A 7,472-nucleotide genomic window follows, 5' to 3' on the forward strand; every position below is an offset into this window, starting at 1 on the left:
AACATGTCATAGTGGCCACTTTAGACATTTATGGTTAGGTTTATGGATATTTAGGTTCAGAAACTTACTTAATTCGAAAGTGGTTAACTTAGAAGAAGCTATCATGTAATAAAATACCTTATATAAGAAAATATACTGTGGCATTTCTTTACATCTTTTCATATACCATTTCACAGTACATTCTTTCTTCACTTCAGTAACTTATGAATAACACTATATGACTTATCCATTATCATTTTAGTATTTTACTTTGGTATTCTATCCTTTTTTGTATTCCACTTCTAACACAATCCCATTTCCTCACCTCCTTCCTTCTACCACTTCTATTGTCACTCTCCCTTCCTCCCATCACCTCTCACTCTCTCCCACCCCCTTACGCCTCTTCCAGTCCCTGAGCTGCCCCCAGTCCCGTTCCCTGATATTGGAATCTCATTAGTTCCGCTCCCGACTGCTCGCGTTCTGTCTAGTCGCTTCTTCTAAGCTTCGCAGCCTCTCTCTCTCTCTCTCTCTCTCTCTCTCTCTCTCTCTCTCTCTCTCTCTCTCTCTCTCTCTCTCTCTCTCTCTATCTCTCTCTCTCTCTCTCTCTCTCTCTCTCTCTCTCTCTCTCTCTCTCTCTCTCTCTCTCTCTCTCTCTCTCTCTCTCTCTCTCTCTCTCTCTCTCTCTCTCTCTCTCTCTCTCTCTCTCTCAGCCTCTATACAGAAGATGCTCATATGTGATTCCCCAAACGTCCTTGTGGCATTGTTAGAATAATCACTCATTCTCTCCTTGAACCCATGTTCCTGTTATTAATACCCTCTGATTCATCTTGCACTCATGCGCCACTGCAATAATTACGCGTTCGATTCCTGAATATAACCTCTTGTTATCAATACACCTGTGTATGTTGTTCACATTATAGGGCAGGGCTCACACTGATTAAACTATGTGTCGTTTATTTCTTCATGTTTACTGACTATCTATAGTGCATCTTCGCCTACTGACGTAACAGATGATGTCCCAGCTTCTTTAAAGAGAGAACTGCTGTTGTTATTTCATTACGTCAAGCAAGCAATGCATCTTTATGATGCAGCTTCCTGATGCACGGGAACTAGTCCAGAGAACGTAGAACCTACTCCTTGTAGCGCTACATAGGGACACGGGCCTACATTCCTCCATGGGCTTCGACTACACGCGTCTACATATTCCTACATCAGCTACTGTCCCTGGGTCAGGTCTCAACTCTCATCCAACCCTCAACCCGACAGATCCATCCGCCTCTAGTAGGTTCCAACCCACTCCCTTTTCCCTTCACCCTTATTTCACCAAATTCCTCTCGTTCCCTTCACCCCAATTTCACTAACCCTTCTTGCATAGCGTCCCCCACCCAATTCAAAGTTGAGAACCTTCATGCCCTTTGAGTGTCGGAAGGCAGAACGAGAGGGGTGGAGAAGGTCTGAGTAATAGGAAGGAGAAGGAAAGAGGAAAGAGGTCTTTTTGAGAAGAGAACGTGCAAAGAGGAATGTGCAAAATATACAGGGAGGCTTAAACGATGCAGCGGGAGAGAGGGAGAGAGAGAGAGAGAGAGAGAGAGAGAGAGAGAGAGAGAGATAAAGACAGGAAGGATTACGAAAATTGTTATGGAGCTCTCCTCTACTAATTGGGGATAACACAGCTAAATGGAATTGTCTAATGTTAATCTGGATAAAATAGCTGGTATCCTACGCCAGAGAAGTAATAATGAAGACAGAGCTGCTGATAACTTTGCTGACAGGATCCCAAGCATATAAATACAAATTCTTATTATTAACTCAAATCCCGCCTTTCTCCCCGTTTCCCATCAGTGATCGTTACCTGCCCCAGCTGTCTAAGCACATAGGGCAAAGGTGGTGGCCTCAGCCGCAACTTCGCGCCTCCTGGCGTAAGTTTTTCATCTAAGTAGAATAGAACAAGTACCTTTCTTTTATAAATGGGTTAAAGCAAGACTAGATAGAAAGAAAGTCACGAAAAACGCAAAAGGAACCATGGAAACAGGAAGAAATAGCACGAGGGATAGTGTAAGGATGACGGAAGAATGATGGCCGTAGGGAATGAAGAGAGGCGTGTTGTGAACATTACAAGAGGTGTAACGCTATAAACATACCCAGGAGGGACCAACAGTTTCAGCATAATGTCATAATTATATCCACTAGGGGCCAACAGTTGCACGGCTGACCTTATGAAAGTTAGCAAGTATCGGGAGGACGGAGGGAGACAGCGGTGGCCAAAAGACGAGAGGGTTAACATTAAACAAACAACTGTGACGATCTCGTTGCAGGATTTCGTCTCAGCAAATGACAGGCAACTTTATTCAGTCCGTCAGTAAAGGATTTAAGACTAATTTGTTTATCGTTATCACTATTAAACTTAAAGGGATGACTATGAGGATTTTGTTACTTTTAAGATATTTTTTTCTGTTTATCACTGAGCAGTTTTATTCAACCTAGAGAAGTTCTGTTACTTGGAAGTAACGGGAACTTTATTTGTGGAGCCCGGAACATCATCGGGTGGAGTATATTTTGTATTCCTTCGCCGATACTAGCGCTTCTGTCTTTAAAGACAACATTGCACCAAAGATATGGAGTCAGTGATGATAAAGGAGAGATTTAAGAAGGACAGCAGAACAGAAGGATGGTTGAAATTAAAGATAATTAGTCTCTTGTCATTGAATTATGCTTGGTGACTCTGGTTTGAAAAGACTACAGACTCCAAAAATCCTGAATTCTTATACTGGCATTGCCCAATAGGAAGTTGCCACAGTGACATAGGGTAAGAGGACAAAGAGGAAGGAGAAGAAAAAAGAAAGTACGTGGAAACGAAGAAAATATGGGGAGTAACGAAAACTTGAAAGTACGGGAGGATATGCATGGTAATCAAAGCATGAAATAGGAGGGAAAGCGTATAGAAAACGGAGAGAAAAATAAAAGTCGAGGGTTACGGATGAGAACGCAGATAAAAGAAAATTGGTTGCCGAGCGACGGTGGAAAGATGGAAGAAACATTTGAACGGACAAGGCAAGAAGAAGAAGAACATATTCGCCGAAGTGGGAAAATAGGCGAGAAAGTTAATTTTGGGGAGATTAGTCTCAAGAGCTCAGGCAAGGATTAGAAAGGACCACAGGACATCGGCAGTGACCTGGGCTGGCGTAAAGAGAAACAAGACCTCCACTCTCGAGTAATTCTTTCGAAAAAAGGTGATTCAAATAAGAATAAAAAAAAAAAGTCTCAAGATATATAGACAAACAAACAAGCAAACAAACGAGCAAGCAAGCAAACAAATAAACAATATATGAATGAATAGACAATTTAATAGACATACAATTTAATAGACATACATTTAATAGACATAAGTTTATAGACAAATAAATAAGTAAATGAATAGATGAATGAATAAATGAATAATTGAATAAATATCGAACTAAATAAGTAAATAGATTAATAAATAAAGAAGTAAACGATTAGATAAATAATCCAATAAAAGAATAAATAAATAAAAAACTGATAAATAAACAAGTAAATAAATAGATATAAATAAGTAAATAGATAAATAGATAGATATATGAATAAGTAAATGAATAAATGAATATGTAAGTAAATAGATATACTAACAAATAAATAAATTAATTAATTTATTAATAAATAAATAAGAATAGATAAATAAGCAAATAAAATAATACATATATACGAATAAATGAAAATCAATATATAAACAAATAAATAAGTATATAAATAAATAAATAGAGAACAAATTGAAATATGATTTTTTTTAACTCATATCGACAGTAAAGTGTCGAAATAATTAGCTTATACATTATATTGTTGTTAATGATACATATCACTGAGTGACATTTTTTGTTTCCATAGTGTAACACAATATCTACCACTACAAAGCTTGTATTTCGTTTTATTTTTTGTACGGTTCATATAACTGTCAGTATTATTTGCAAATGGTATGGTATTTCATAAGCTATAGCCATCGTTTCTATCTATAGAGACAATATTGCGTTGGAGATGTGAAATCAGAGAGATAATAAGGGTGAAAATTAAGAAAAGTAGAATGAAGAATAGTACAATTAAGAATGATCATTATTCTTCATTGAATGTAGATTAGTTGTGAATCACAGAAGTATGTTGCGTTACACTGGGCCATAGGAGTGTTGTTAAGGTCCCTAAAAATAGAACATAAATACTTAAACAAGGAATACATAAGACAGTACTGATGTTAAAAAAAAAATGCGTTTGGGAAATATTCTACCCCGTGAGAAAATGTAAATGTGTTTCTTATTGTAGACAGATGTCTTTCCAGGTATCTTGCTCACTGTTCTGTTAAAAGAATGGAAAGAAAATGTAATGTAACCTGAACACTGAATATTCTACCAAATAACTAGAAAAAGTCTAATTCAGTGTCAATGCATAAAAGGGAGGAATCATTGTAGAATTGAAAGATAAAAGAAGAGAAGAAAGAAATCCCACTTTAACTTCCTTCGTAGTAAGGGGCAAAGACGTCATTCTCTCAGTCATCATGACCTGCTAAAAAGACTCGTCATCAGACGTCCAATCATCGAACTCCTGCTGGTACTCGAAGTGGCTGAAGTTCTTCCATCGATCTCGCCCTTGAGGGGCCAGAACATGATTCCTTTTATAGAAGAAAATTGAAAATGTTGTTTTATTTCTTATTGAAGACGGATCTTAAATGTTGTCTTACTTTTATTATATATATATATATATATATATATATATATATATTATATATATATATCTGTGTGTGTGCGTGTGTGTGTGTACGTGTGTGTGTGTGTGTGTGTGTGTGTGTGTGTGTGTGTGTGTGTGTGTGTGTGTGTGTGTGTGTGTGTGTGTGTGTGTGTGTGTGTGTGTGTGTGAGTGTGCGTGCGTGTGTGTGTGTGTGTATGTGTGCCTATGTGTGTGTACATGTACTCAATTCTAATTCACGAGGACCTATGAAGAAACAAACCCACCTGAGTACCAGAAGACTACCTTTAGCTGATTGGGTAACATCGATCGTCAGACTTTTAATTTCTTTATTTATCTTTTATTATCTTTTTATTTTTTTACGGCATGTCGCGTGTTGAATTCAAACGAAAAAATGAGTGCGTGGGAGTCATGACGTAATATATCCAGCTGTGGTACGAGAGGTCAATAATAGTGACCTCTGGCAGCTCGATGATTGGACGTTGCCTGATCACGAATCTTATTAGCTAGTCCTGATGGATCATGCGGTCAACATCCCAAACTCTCGTTCTCAAGTCTTTTGTTTTGTGCCATATTTATAATCTGAATTTACAATCAATATCAAAATGAAGGGTTGTCCAGTGGCTTCTCCTAAACGAGGGCCGATGAAAAAAAAACGAAAAAAAAAGTTTAAAGAAATGAATAGATGAATAAATAAAATTATTACAGAATACGGCCCAATTCCTCCTCCCTCCGAATACTTAGATTAAAGGATTGAATGTTTTCTCATTGCAAATTATTATAGCAGGTTATGAAAGTGTATATATATATATATATATATATATATATATATATATATATATATATATATATATATACATACATACATATGTTAGTATGTGTGTATGTGTGTATATTTGTGTGTGTGTGTGTACATGTATGTGTGTAAATTTGTGTGAGTGTATGTGTGTGTGTGTGTGTGTGTGTGTGTGTGTGTGTGTGAGTGTGTGTATGTGTGTGTGAGTGTGAGTGTGTGTGTGTGTGTGTGTGTGTGTATGTGTTTGTGTGTGTGTATGTGTGTGTGTATGTATGTGTGTATATTTGTGTGTGTGTGTGCATGTATGTGTGTATATTTGTGTGTGTGTATGTGTGTGTATGTGTGTGTGCGTGTGTGTGTGTGTGCGTGCGTGCATGCGTGTGTGTGTGTGTGTGTGTGTGTGTGTGTGTGTGTGTGTGTGTGTGTGTGTGTGTATGTGTGTGTGTGTGTATGCGCGTGTTTATGTGTGTATATGTATGTGTGTACGTGTGATTGTACGTGTGCATGTGTTTGTATGCGTGTCCATGTGTGCGTTCGTGAGTAGGTGTACGTGCATGTATGTAATGGAGTGAACTGGCCTTGTAAGTGTGCGTTTGCAACTTTTGCGTGTGTTAGCCTTTCCCCTGGGTTTTTATCTCCTTCACCCCCCTTTTTTTTAACCGAATTGCGGTTCTCGCGAATTTTGATGACGTGAACATGGCAAGTACCGTGTCATTCGGACTCATTTTTAGACAAAAACTCCACTCATGTTGCGGCGCATTTTGGCTTTCCGTAGCGCCAGAAGGAGTGAACAGGCTCGCGGGTACATAACCACATAATCGGGATGAAACAGACTCACAATAGCAAAGCTGAAGACTCCAAGTCCAGCAATAGTACGTGGCGCCCTTAACGACGGCCAGTGGATGCCAAGAATGGCTGTTTACGGAGGGTCACAAGGCATCTTGGTCTGCATTAGCCGGGTCTAATGGCATCCCACAGTCGTAATGGTCAGACGCAAGGAAGGGGATGTCAGTAAGGACCTTTGCTGTGCTTGGTGGCACTACTTGTGCTGAATCTGGTTACAGAAGCCAAACGCGACTCCTGGGTACTGTTAGTGCATGGGGAGATGTGCTGAAGAGTAGGTTGCGAGGGACTGGAAGGGAAATGCGAGATAGGGGCGAGGGAAAGGCAGAAGGGAAGGGTAGGAAGAGGGAGATGGGCAAGGGGATAAAAGGGTTAAGGGGAAACGGAGTGACAGAAGGGAGAGATAAGGAGTAGGAGAGGAAGAGGGAAAGTGAGATAAGGTGAGGGAGTTTGAGGGGGAGAGGGACAGGGAAAGAGATGTTGGGAAGGAAGGAGAAAGAAGGAGGAGGAGAGGGAATAAGAGGGGAAAATGTTAGGTTGAAAGTAAAGAAGAGGGAGAGGAAGAGGAAGAAAGGACAAAGAGAGGAAAAGAGAGAGGGAGAAGAATAAGAAAAGGAGGAAAAATGGAGACAGGAAGAAAAGAGTGGAGGAAGAGAGGAGGAAGAGAGGAGGAAGAGAGGAGGAAGGTAATAGCAGGGAGAAAGGAGAAGAGGGGATGGGAGGAAAAGATGAGGGGGAAAAATGAGGAGGTGGGTAAGAGGTGTAGTAGGGGGGGGATTGAGGTAATGAAGAAACAGAAGGAAAGGAGAGAGAAAGAGAGAGAGAGAGAGAGAGAGAGAGAGAGAGAGAGAGAGAGAGAGAGAGAGAGAGAGAGAGAGAGAGAGAGAGAGAGAGAGAGAGAGAGCGGGAAGGGGGAGGGGAGGGAGGAGGAAAAGAGGGGGAAGGGGAAGAGAGCGGGAAGGGTGAGGGGAGGGAGAAGGGTATAGAGAAGGGGAAGGGGGAGAGGAGGGAGAAGGGGGAAGAGAGGGGGAAGGAGAGGGAGAGAGGAGGGTGAGGGGAGGAGGAAGGGGTAGTGGTGAAAGAGAGGAAGAAGCAGAGGAAGAAGAGA

The sequence above is a fragment of the Oratosquilla oratoria genome, chromosome 28 (assembly GCF_046742065.1).
Source record: "Oratosquilla oratoria isolate Oo_2021 chromosome 28, ASM4674206v1, whole genome shotgun sequence".
NCBI classification, from domain to species: domain Eukaryota; kingdom Metazoa; phylum Arthropoda; class Malacostraca; order Stomatopoda; family Squillidae; genus Oratosquilla; species Oratosquilla oratoria.